The sequence below is a fragment of the Bombus impatiens genome, unplaced genomic scaffold (genome assembly GCF_000188095.3).
Source record: "Bombus impatiens unplaced genomic scaffold, BIMP_2.2 scf_0389, whole genome shotgun sequence".
Lineage (NCBI taxonomy): Eukaryota > Metazoa > Arthropoda > Insecta > Hymenoptera > Apidae > Bombus > Bombus impatiens.
In genome coordinates, this window is record NT_176808.1 from 84,080 (window position 1) to 97,261 (window position 13,182).

Below are 13,182 nucleotides of genomic sequence, written 5' to 3' on the forward strand. Positions count from 1 at the left end.
TATTTTAATTTTTTTTTTTTTTTTTAATTTTTCCATCGAGACGACGATCTACAGTGAGATCCGTTATAACGTACCGCACGCAAATTCAAAGTCGATTTTCTCGAAAACAAAGCCTCAAGCGAAAAATTGTTATTCTATATTTTCGACTTCTTTTTTCGCCTAGAATCACCCCCTTTCCGCTTGTACCACCAGTTACCAACCACCCTGTATATGTACATACTAATAAAGTTACTAAAAAAGAAATCTTTTGAAAATGTATCTGTATCGTTTTTGTTGTCAAAACGGTTATTGCTTTGCTTCGTGCAATGAGTAATAAAAAAAAATCTAAATACAGGATATACTAAGATCACGCAAGATCAAGAAAAAACATGACAAGTCACATCTTCCAATTCGATACGCTTCTACGTTAACAAAACTCTTTCTTGTTTCAAATTAAATACGTATTTCTCGCCATCTTCTCGAATATTTTCAAAATATCGTTTATTGTAACATTGATCATGTCATTGGTCTTTTCACCGTAACTTTCCGCACTTGTAATTATTTTTACTAGGCTAATTGTATCATAGACACATATTTTTGGAACTATCAGCCTGTTGCCCTATTCAATTGTATTCTGTTCAAATATATATTCTGTGAGCGACATAAAAATTATGAAATTAATGAAGAACGATCGTGTTCCGTTTAGTGGGATGTATCGTTAGTCACGATTGCAACAAGATAATTGTTCCGGCTGTTGTCTCATAGTACCTCGTGGCTCAATGACATAACACGGAAAATGCTCAAGTCTTAGATAAAACGGCATTGAGTACGCTGTTACGATTCACGATATTTACCGGCGTATCAGTTTAATAGGTGCCCTCGCTCTTTATCGTATCGCAAATTATCGAAGAAAAACCACGAGTGTCCGATATGTAGATTATTCTTTATCGATCTCGTGCTAACAATAAACTGGCTACGATTCATTCAGTCTTAGAATCGCTTGAACTTTCACATTTGCGCGAGGGAAATCATTTTTTCAGCGGTATAAATACCCATACGCCTGCAATAAATAATTCCTTTAATCTTCCGAAAATCGAATCGGTTTCACCATCGGTTTATACAACGTGGTACCGACAGGCCTTATTAAATACAGTGGTGTTTTTCCGGCCGGCCACCAGACAATTTCTCCAAAGTCTGTTTCAATTACATTAATCAACGCGCGGCAATCCGACATCATTAAAATATTTCAATTCTTCGATATTCCAAATTTTCTTACACGACCCAGTATCTGCAATTAGCGAAAGTTTACAAGTCGCAAATTATCAACTCCAACAAATTCCACTTTTATAAAACTAGAAGAAAACCATCGACTACGATATAAACCGCCTTCGAAATCGAGTGTCGACGAATCTACCGTAAATATGCCATCCTTCTAAAGCTGATAGTATTTTAGAAAAATTGATCTGCCACTCGTCCTCGATCGTCGCTCGTTCGCTAATATTATTAATTGGCAAATTATAACGTACGATAGTCCAGGAAATAACCAACGGAATCAACAACGTACGAGTGTTTGCGCGTTCAACCGGATATTTTTTCCACCAATATCGTCGATGATGCAAAACTAAACTTGCGATTCGCTTCGACGCAGTCGAATTCGAATGGAAAAAGGACGGACCTCGCGTTGAATAACGATGATTTTCGGACGCACGTTTCAAACCCTAATCAAGCGCACATTGTATCAAGCGAAATCTTGTATTTAAGCGTTAATAATGACACGGATCAGAGACGTTTCCTTTTCTTCCTCTATCGATATGTTTGTCGCGCAACAAATAAGGCCCGGCGACCGAAACGCGAAATTGCGACGAAATCGAAATTTCATTTGAAGAAGACGATCGATGAGGATAATTGGCAGAGTCATCTTTTGCCTTGTGCAGCTCATAATCAGTTGCGAGCTAGCAGACTGCACGGCAGCACCGCCCTGTTGTGCTATTATTACACGCAGAATCAATCGAAAGTCTCTATATATTTGCGTCACGCGTATGCATACTACACACGTATACCGCTGCAGCCCACAGACGGTGGTTAATAGGCGGGCTTTTGAGCTTGCAATTCCACATAATGTAATTTGTTTGATCACCCACTAGAGTATACAGGCGACGCACCTCAATTGAGCCTCATGATCGAAGAACGCCCAGACTGACGCTAGTCGTTCTAGAAAAAGAAGTCTTTGTTCTCCGAGCTTCTAGACTATTTTCTTTATTCCTCTGTTCGTTTTTTACTTTTGCATTTCATCTTTTAAGAGGATTCGTTGAAAATTCTAAATCTAATCAGAGGGGAAAAGACCAGAACGAAAATGTTACAATTTTTCGATTTGGTATCTTAATTTATTTATGTCCTGTTGCCAAGAACTTTTAGATTTCCGATTTCCAGCCATCGATGGAAACGGCTTTCGTATCTTCTTTTTCTGTCTAGAGAATGTTTCAATCCACCATTTAATTAATTTATATACAAAGTTTCGATTGTTGCTGGTTAGAAAGACACATTTGTCGACTTTCAAATTTAACATTTAGCGGTATTACTCGGTCGTTTATTGTTTCGATCTTATTTTGTATAGAAGACAATTAACAAAATATGTTTAAATACGACGATAAAGACTCGAAAAGTACAGAGGAGGATAACGATCTACCGTTGTAGGTGTTAATATCGCTCACGTACGAGCATAAATTGTCCCATTTCTTCGATTAGATACGATTGCCGGTAAAACAAATCGTTTACTTTATCTGGATACGATGATAGAATTTTTGGATTTATTTCAATTATATATTATTAAAAAACTGCACGCAAGAAAGATCATGCTGTACGCGATAAAAGACACGACATTCGGTCAGCAATTTTTCTTTCCTTTTACAAAAAATATATCAAACATGCTACGCTATAACGGTGATTCTAGACCCATCAGTGAAAAGGCGTGAGAAAGGCTTGATAAGAAAATCATCGATACTTATAAATCGCTAAATGTAATGCCTTCTATTTTTATGAAGTCTTGTAACACTCGAAAAATGTATAAAAATATAAAATTATAATAGAATATCGAGTATAATAAAAATTCATATCTCAACCGAGAAATGTGAACCGTTTGACATTAAGGCTCGATGATACTATATAATTAACATCGTATGTGTATGTATGCATATAAGTATCAGTTTATCAATACTATAAAAGTATATAACATACTCGACAACAAGCGAGATATGTGCCCTAAAAATAACAATCGCAATAATGATAATATATCGCATATACTTAATAATTATTCTAATCCAATATAATATTATATTCCTATACATTGAAATAAACTAGCCTAATCTAATAAATAGAGATACCGACTTGCAGTTTTTAATTAATTCTTAAAACATTCGCTATACATATATATATTGCATTTAATTAAAAAAATTCGCGATAAAAATTAGCGTTACATAACATTCCAAGTAGATACCGAAATTCATTACATAAGTTGGAGGTATTAGAAATTTGAAAAAAAGATAAAAGAGTATAAAAATAGAAAATGCATGCGTTGCATCAAAAGTTCAATCTCCCGATTAGTTTGGTAACGCTAAAACTGTCATCGAAGTCAGCCGATCGACGGGTGCCTGCGAACGCAACCGGATACGCTCTCGAAAATATTTCATTCAACGTTCAGTCCCGGTGTCGCCATGTGCCAAGCATTGACCGTGGACGACGTCTAGCGTGTGTCTATAGACCTATTCCGTCGTCTATTAAAAGAGTAGTAGGTTGCAGTCTCGCGATTACATACACATATACATATATACATACATATAGGTGTGTGCGTATATATATACACACCTGTGACTAGCATATACAGTAATACGTATACGATAGGTAGGGTCACGAACGTATAGTCGACGACGACGACGACAATGACGATGACGAGTTGCATGCGCGGGCATCTCGATGTGCTTCTCAGTGACTCTCGTAAAGCGTCGAGTCGACGACGACGGTGGTGGCGGCAACAGCGGCGGCGGATGTGGTTAGCGACAGATCTGACCAGGATCGGATTTACCGATCCCGAATTAAAAGGGTAACGCAACCTTATCCACTGCTAAAACAGTTCGAGTTTGCGTGGCGTTCCGCTCAATGTGTATCTGCGTCCACCATAATAAAATACAGCGCGACCGGAAGTGAAGCCTGTGCCACGTAAGTGGTAATGGTTAATATTTTCGCCGGCGGTAAAACGAAACGAGCGTAACGAACCGTCGAATTTCGGAATTGTTTCATAATCGATGGCGACCTGCCCAATGTCTCATTGATTGGCAATGGTGATAGAACATACATGGAAACGACAGTTGAATTCCTCGGTCATTTGGCATGCACTGTTACCTGCCGCCGGCACCGCCAACACTCTGTTGTCTTCCCCATTCCTACCTTTTCTCTCGCACTCAACCGTACGAATGGTAATATTAATAACCTGTGTGTTTCGTTTGTAGTAGGCTATTTATAAGAAAATTCGATAATCGCGTGGTAAGAGGGCGTACTTTAACGCGAAACCGACTCCTGAGATTTGATTCCCCTTTGCTGTGTGAATTTAATCGTGACAAAGATAAAAAAGACGAAGAAAGCAACCAAAGTGCGATTATCTGAAATATGTAGGAGGTTTAAAAAGAACTAACGAGCGGTCTCGTACACAGGAAAGAGCAAGAAACTGCACATAGCAACAACCATTCGGCTCGGACTATACGAGAAATTTCTATATCGAGCAAAGTATTCTACGGATACTGAAACGCAATTTTTGTTTTCTCTTTGATTCTTTTAATACGTTCTATAATTTGTAAAACAAAATCTATGAAAAAGATTAACATATCAAAGACGATGAAACGCGTTGAATAATAATGAACTGTATCGGTGAATCATAAACGTGCCACCTTCGTTATAGGAAAGAAGAGACAGGGGAGAGAGAGAGAGAGAGAGAGAGAGAGAGAGAAAGAATCTTCCGAATACACTTGTTTCATCGTTTGAACGAAGAAACAACGATGGAAAGGAGCAACGTGCTATTTCAAATTATACGAGAATGGTTATGCGCATAATGCAATGGCTCTAGCGGAACATCTTATCGAAGAGACTGACTTTATAAAAATATTAAAGATATTTTTTGCCACGCAACGTTATTAGTCAGCCGTGCATACAAGTTGAATCGCTTAGTTCATCGTTGCACTGCATCAGTGACCTGAGCAGCGAAAGTTCTTTTGTTTACTTGAGAATCACCATCTCATACACTTGCATGAGCTTTTTACGAAATCATATTTCATATAACGACAAACGTGCGTAATACGATGGATAGTAAAGGTGGGTTATACTTGCCATTGAGCGGCTAATGAAACCTAACCTTCTTAATTAATACGCATTGGAAAAGTTTGCTGTTTGAAGAAATGCACGGGGAATTATTATCGTTCGGAACAAAGAATACAACTTGCAGAATGGCGCTGACTGTAAGTGATGCCGAAAGGTAATAGACGGACGCATGGTGAAGCCATTATGGAACTAAGCCAGTTATAATAGTTACAACCGATGTGATACTGTAAGAAACCACCACATATAGCTATCATCGTGTTTACCGAGAAAAGATGAGAGTTTACATACGTTGAAGTACCGATTCTTTGCTTTGTACAAGTATCTATTATAGCTATCGTTTCATCGAACCTTGCATAGTGTAAAAATAAATTGTTTGCAACGCGAGTCGAATGTAATCGTAACATATCTGTTAATATAGCATGTAACAATCGATTTAATGGCTGCTAACGCTGTCAAATGACGATAACACTAATGATAACGCCGAGATCAATGCAAAAAAGCGTTAATTTACCATATTTACCGCGCATATTAAGCGTATTTACCATAATACGCGAAAGTATAGTGGTCTGCAGATCATTGTAACGTTTTTCACCCCGGATCATTGTAACAGTAGTATCCCCACCACGTTTCGGCCAGACCAAGTCCCCACCGCTGGCGATTGGCTATGCATTCAGAAAGATAAGTGCGAACAGCGCATAACGGAAATAAAAAATTGTTTATTTTATTATTCTACACTCGTGAAAATATTAACAGATAGATCGAGTTTTTCCAATTAAAACGGGTCTAAATACAATCTCGTTCGGACTATATACATACGACATATTTATCGTATAACTCGGTAGCATGCTTCGTTTTACGGTGTTATGCGAAATTTGAATAAAAAATGAACCAAATGAAATCGCGTTTAGGCTCGCTTTCAATGGAAAAATCTTATCTATTCGTTTCTAATGAGTTCACAATATAGTTGTGTATGATACAAAAAAACTGAACATCTTTTATTTTCGTTATATGTAGGAGAAAAATCCGCAAACGACGTTCCATCTCGTTTCCTATCAAAAGTATCTCTAATCGAGTACCGCTCATACATAAATATCGTGCTCAAGAACTGTGCCGACACTTGCCTTACCTCGATTTATTGTAAATTGTAACTTCTCGATTCCGAACGCAATTACAGATGATGCGAAAAACTACACCATATCATCATAGGTACATATTAGAATATACAGCTTGATGATAACAGATAATCTAATTAATAGTAGCATGTAAGGGTGATATGTTGAATAATAATGTACGGAATGAATTTGTGGTCCGATCGATGGTAACTTTCACAAACGATCGCCGAGCTCGGTCGCTGCGCTCGCTATTCACGTTGCACTTACTACGTATCGTCGGATCACGCCTAAGCATCGCGTTCAGATAAGCATACGTATCTTTGATTCATATACATATCGCTCGTGTCACGAACGCCTTCGATCCCGTGGAGCTCACGTGCTGTAAATTATTCGGTGAGAATAGCAAAACAGCCGTGTCGCAACGCATGCGCATTTTCGCACTCAAGGCAGAAATGAAACTGTGGATCGCTGTGATCGAAATAACTCGCGACGGAGAACAGGTTTCCACAGGTTCGCACGATAGAATTTGCACCATAGACGAATCTATGAACTTGAGATGCTAAGAAAACGCACGATCTTTTCATTGCCAGCTATAATATTGACTGCGCTTTTGAAAGTACGTAAAACCACTCAACTCTAGTAATGATTTTATGATATCTTTTCTGCATCTTAAAATAACCCGATCTGATAACATTTCTATGCATCTAAATAAATGCTATGCAAGAAACGTAAATGAACCTTTGTTTCGAAAAATTGGTTATTATACGTGTTATAAATAATTTTTCTGCTTAATTTTTAATATCATTTGATCGTTGATATTACGTATATTACATATCCTATAGCTCCGAAACAGGATCGATACTGACCAAACTATGATCGATAATCTGGTAATATGTACGTAGGAAGGTGTATATAAAATAAACCGACTGGTTATCTACCTTTTTTCATCTCCGCCTATCTTTGGTATATTTCTACATAGTTTCACATTGTGCGGATACTATTAAATATTTCGCATTTCACTCGAATGTATTACGCACAGGTACATATGTATATCGAAAGACTTACGCTGGCGCACGGTTTCACGTCAGCCGAGTGGAACGGAACTTAATTACATTTTCACCTACGTCGGTGACTGCGAACAGACTCCATTCCTAACCTCACAATCTTTATTTTTTTTTTGTCTGGTATTCCCACCGAGAATGATGAAACACGAACGGTGCATCAACGGTGACGAGCACTCTCTTTTCCTTTCGATCTATCTTTCTGTTTGTTATGTGCGTGTTTGCGCGCGCGCGTGCCTGTGTATATGCGCGCGCGCGCGCTAGTATCTTGTGACAGTATCGGCCCTGAATCGGTCTTTACCTGCGAGGCGGCCTCCGTAGTGCCCGTGGCAACGAGCTCGCACGAGTCCGAACAAAGGCGAAGAGGCGGCTGCGTGTTGATAGTAAGGACAAGGATGAAGGGGAGGAAGAAGAGGAGAGAAGTAGGAGGCGATAACAGCCGATATACTCTTCGTTCCGTGTACAGGCGGCGTTGCTGTCGCGGAACTCTCCTGGCTTGGAAACCACTATCGTAGCACTAACGCACCTTCTTCCATGTTGCATGCATGCCAATTCAACGCTGAGTACCACTAGCATCGACGTTCACTTACGATAAATGCGACACAACACGCCATGACAAACCACGAAAAAAAAGATGTCACCGGTAACCGTTCACTCGCATCAGATTTTCGCGTATCTCACGGTACAACCTCCGGTCCAGGACTGATGCACTACGCACTACCGTGCTACGACGACGCGCGCGAGCCCTGCTCACTAGTGCTCACTGCTCACGGCTGCGCCACAAGAAAGAGAAAGAGAGGACACTGTGACGCGCGACGCTCAGCCAGGCGCCATTTACAGAAACGCACGCATCGCCGCTAGTTCTCTCTAACCGTGTATCCCTCTCGCTCTTGCTACTTTCGTTTCCCCCCACTTTTCTACTCTCAACGTACCTCCCTCTCTTTAACCTCGTCCCGTCTCTTTTCATCAACCTCCCCACCCCCGCTCCCACCATATCTATCCGACCTATCCCAATTACAGCAAACGTCCTTGAGATGACTAACACCTTGTCGTCCACTGCATGTGGGAACGAAAAGGGATGCATGAAAGCGCTGTTGCGGTCGAGAAGGTGGAAAAGATGGTGATGGCGGTGGGTAACGAAAATCGTGGTGTGGAGATAAAGGGGAGAAAGGAGGAGGTGAGTGGAACTACGAAACCCTCGTTGCCGAGAACACGCGGTAGCGCGGAGATGTAGGAATCGTAGTACAAGTACATGCTTTGATGTTACTCGAAGAACAAAGACAGAGAAAGAAAAGAGCGGCGAATGTCCGCGTGTAACGCTTTTCTTGAAACTGGAAGTAAAAGGAGAGGGAGTAGGATAACCATGCTTCTTAAGTGTCCGTACGTGAGAACGAGGAGGTTATTCACTGTTCTACGGAAACGTTCGAGCACGATGCTGTTACTGCAGTAACGTGCCTTTTATAATCTCCGATACACAATGGTCGTACGAATTGGTTCGTAATATGTTTACGCTAATAATCTAATTTACCGATAAGGTAATAAATACTATGTTCTTGTTTTTCTCATTTATTTCATATACTTTGAATGATTATGATGTATCATTACGCTTAAATAACATTGAATTATTTAATAATTGATTTTATTAAAAATACCTTTCCCTTCTATCTGAGAATCTTTAGTTTTTTTCATTTTTTTTTTTTTACTTGTAATGTGCACCCCTAAATAATAATTCCAGCGTTATCATATATTTCTTCTTCATTTTCTCTTTTTTTTTCCTTTTTCTTTAAATACGAAACAAGCGAATGTATTAATAAAATTTCATTTGTCAAGCGATACATTATCGTATTTACATTGTATCTACATCATCTAACATTTTATTACGCTACATTCGTTTAATAATGCGATTAAGATAGTTTGTGGAAGGACTGTGCAGTAATAATACACGCGAAAATAACGATAATAATGTATGCCTAGCGTTACAACATACTCTGTTTCTATGATTTCTGCCGTATCTTATCCCGCAATTGTATTTTATTCAAATGAGATAAACGAGATACGTTACTGTAATGCCGATTGATTATTACTACAAGAGTCGTATGTTTCGAATTAACTACTTATTGCTCTTAGGAATTTACATGTATGTACGTATTTTCTCTTGAGATTCTTAATACTGATTTTGCCCCGAAAAATTACTTATTCGAGTACCCGGATAATCTTAATTCGCGTAGTAATTGTTTCTCGCTGGAAAAACATTTGAATCGAATTTTCACGGTACGACTGCTGCATCGTCGCACGATGACGACAATGAAATATCTCGAATATTGCAAAATTACATTAGACAATTTTAATGCTGTTTCTTTCTTGCTTTCTCGACGCATAATGATAACGAACGACACATCAATTACCAATTCGCGGACGTTTCATCGAGCGAGCAAGCAAATGCACAGATATCGATTCTACTTTAGAAGAAATTCTGTTCCTTTTTTCTCGTTTTAGACGAGGTACGTACAACATCCGAGCAACGTACATGAGTCAGCGACGCGCGCTCAACCGAATACACACATTAAAAAAACAGAGGAAAAAAAAGAAGAGTATTCTCACACGTGAAAAAAAGCATGACCTATAACGCACGTCGCTGTTACAAATGATGTATCGTAGATTACAATATGGTACTTGCCCAGTCTACCCATTTGCGAGAACGAACAAAGAGCAGATAAGATTGCCGCTTTATGCTTAAACTAATTGCGCGCTGACAATATTTAAAATTAACGAGATACAAGCGAGAGTCGCAGTTTACTCTTCTTTTTCTCTCGGCATTTCGGTTGAACGCTGGCTGCAAACATAGAAACCAGCGCGAGGAGAGAAAAATCTAGCTTCGTGTTTAACGAGAATTGTAAGGTAGAAGATAGAACCAGACTTCACCAGTTTCAGTTTCTATTCCATTCTAGATATAACATAGCGGTAGAGGGTACTTTTACATACAGCACGGAATATACATGTTTATACTTCCATTTTTGTTTTTATTTTGTTAATTTCTCATATAATACTAACAAAACATTTAATTACAAAACATGGGCGTACGGTTTTGTAGTGTCTCTTATCTTCCTTTGTGTGTATTATGCGTGTGTGTGTCTGTACCTTTGTATAGTGTGATGAAAGCAGTAGTTATGTGTCTCTATGTGGTATGCATATCATCTGGTTAATGTAAATATTACGATTATTTCATAAGTTCTCTACAATAAGTAGATGGATTTTATAACGACAATTTACACGCTGAACGCGTGCAGTAAATACATCCCATTTACCCGCAGCGTCTCTTCGTTTAATTTTACATTCATCACGACTTCGTCTTGTACGGACCTACGACCAATTCTCTTCTATAATCTATTCCGATGAATATGCAAACGCAAAAGAGATAGAAACGCTACTATAGTATACGATACAATAATATATAATCGTACCTCGATATTGATCGATATTATAAATAGTTTTTAATAATTATTCGTCCAAACACTGAATATTTTACAACAGCCATCGATCTCAACTATTCATAATTCTATTAAACAGTTTGCAACTTTTACAGTTTCAATTCTTTTTCTTCATTTCTTTTTTTTTTTTTCATTTTATTTTAATATTATGCGTAGCGTGTCTGATCCAATATCATATCAATAATAGGGGTATATCATAAATTTTGTAATTTGCTAAAAAATATTCTCTAAAAAATATGTTGACCTAAAGATTATTATGACTGATAATCACAGACAATTTTTTCAATTTTCCTTTCATTCTCTTTTCTTTCTTTCTTCATTTATTTTTAAATTTCTCAAAACCATCGTTTAATTTCTTTTTGCTGCCGCATCATCTTTCTATCCTTCTATCTTCTTTTAAACAAGTACAATATTAAAAATTCTACAATTCGTTTAAACATTAGAATAATACTATTCTTTTCTTTCCTTTCTCTTATCTTTTTCTTTTTTCTTTTTTCGTTTCGTTTCGTTCATACACGATTTAAAAAGCGTTTTGCATTTGAAATTTCTGCCCCTTTAAATTCCTTGTCTTTACCGATGAAACGAAGAACCCAAAAATTCGAAGAGATGAAACTCTCGATCATAAGAGGATGCAACGCTGCGATGTTCTCGAAATTGTCGTAAAAGGTAATTAACGGGCACCGTACAGGTCCATGATGAGTAAACTTAACCACTCGTTTCATTATCACACCAAAGTAGTAAATATCCAACACTTTTCTAATACCTAAATTTATGTCGAGGTAAGGTATACATATACATATTCGAGTTCTTTCTCTCTAACACGTCCAAATTTTTACTGTTTTTCATACGAATCATTTTCCAAAGGTGCTGACGGGTGTAGTTTAAACAAACGGTGCACAGTATGAGTGACAGTGTATTATGCTATCTTCTCGTGTGGATTATAATTAATCGATAATAATAATAATAATAACCATAATAATGAAGGCTGGATACGTAATACTAAGGAGTTTGTACACACTCCGTGAGATAGGTAATCAGTAATCATTTAAGAGGATATAGAGTATGTTTCAGAAAAGCGCTCGGTAAACTCTGAAAAGTTCCGCCAGAGAAGTGATTGCATAGAACATAATCGTTCATATGCTGTTATACGAACGCTAATATCTACTTTCCCTTTCTTTCTTCTTTTTCTTTCTCAGAGCATACGATATTTTATATGGATTTCACAAATAAAAAAATAATTAAAAAACAGTGTTCTTAATTTACCTACTGACATGTTTAAATTTAAATATATACCCATTATAGATTATCGTTACAGTCAGCATAGAGATATTAGTAATCTGCGATGGGAATATAAAGTATAGCGAAAACACATCGCTTATATCCCATAATCCTAAATTGCTCGCGGTGATATCGTATAACAATTACAAGAATGCATTACTTTTTTTTCTTTTTTCATTTTAAAGAGAAAAGAATGCTCTTTCTTCTCCTGCATAAAAAAAGCAGACGTCCGTATCTTTTCAACAATATTAGACCATCGTGTGCACCATGTTCTCTAAATCATGTTCAATGTAATTAATAGATCTTGTTAATCCTAAAACCATCATCCATAAGTATAATAAATATTAATAAAATATCTAACATTGCTATTATATTTTCAAGTAATTACCTTTCTTATGTCATATTATTTCTTTTTTTTTTTTATACAGATTAAAATTAATTATCATTATATTAACAATATTCATCTTCCAATAATAGTTATTAATTATTGATAATCATAGCATTAAAAAAAAAAAAAAAAAAAAAGGAGAAGAAAAGATTCAAAATACCTAAAAAATGGCAATTTCTCGTGACCAGAACAAGTTTCTATTTTTTCCCCTTGTTTTATAACTTTTTACAAATCAGCATACGCATTTTGTACCAAACCAGGCCGATTAAAATGTTGCACGACTGACGACGAATACTTGCGTGCTCAAATAATGTTCCTGCCATCATTTACTTCTTTATATTACTTCGTTAAATAAATTCGCGATCGATATTCCTCGTATATATAACGCATTTCTTATTATTATCAAACTCTTCCGCTGCCACCTATTATTTCTTACTCTAGGCCATTTTTTCGTGTAAAGTGCACTTAACGGTGTCCATGGAGCACCAAATTTAAGGGACAACCACCTCGGC

At 37.4% G+C, this 13,182-nt stretch overlaps 1 protein-coding gene across 3 annotated transcripts in view; it reads right to left on the reverse strand.

Moving 5' to 3' along the window:
* Positions 1–8,669, reverse strand: part of LOC100747566 (putative transcription factor capicua) — a 59,127-nt gene extending 50,458 nt beyond the window's left edge. For 2 of the 3 annotated variants that reach the window (XM_024368092.2, XM_024368091.2), the window contains exon 1: positions 7,818–8,669. The gene's annotated coding sequence lies outside the window, so the exon portion shown is untranslated. The remainder of the gene's footprint in view (positions 1–7,817) is intronic. The other variant, XM_024368093.2, reaches the window with a different exon arrangement.
* Positions 8,670–13,182: the final 4,513 nt, after the last annotated feature.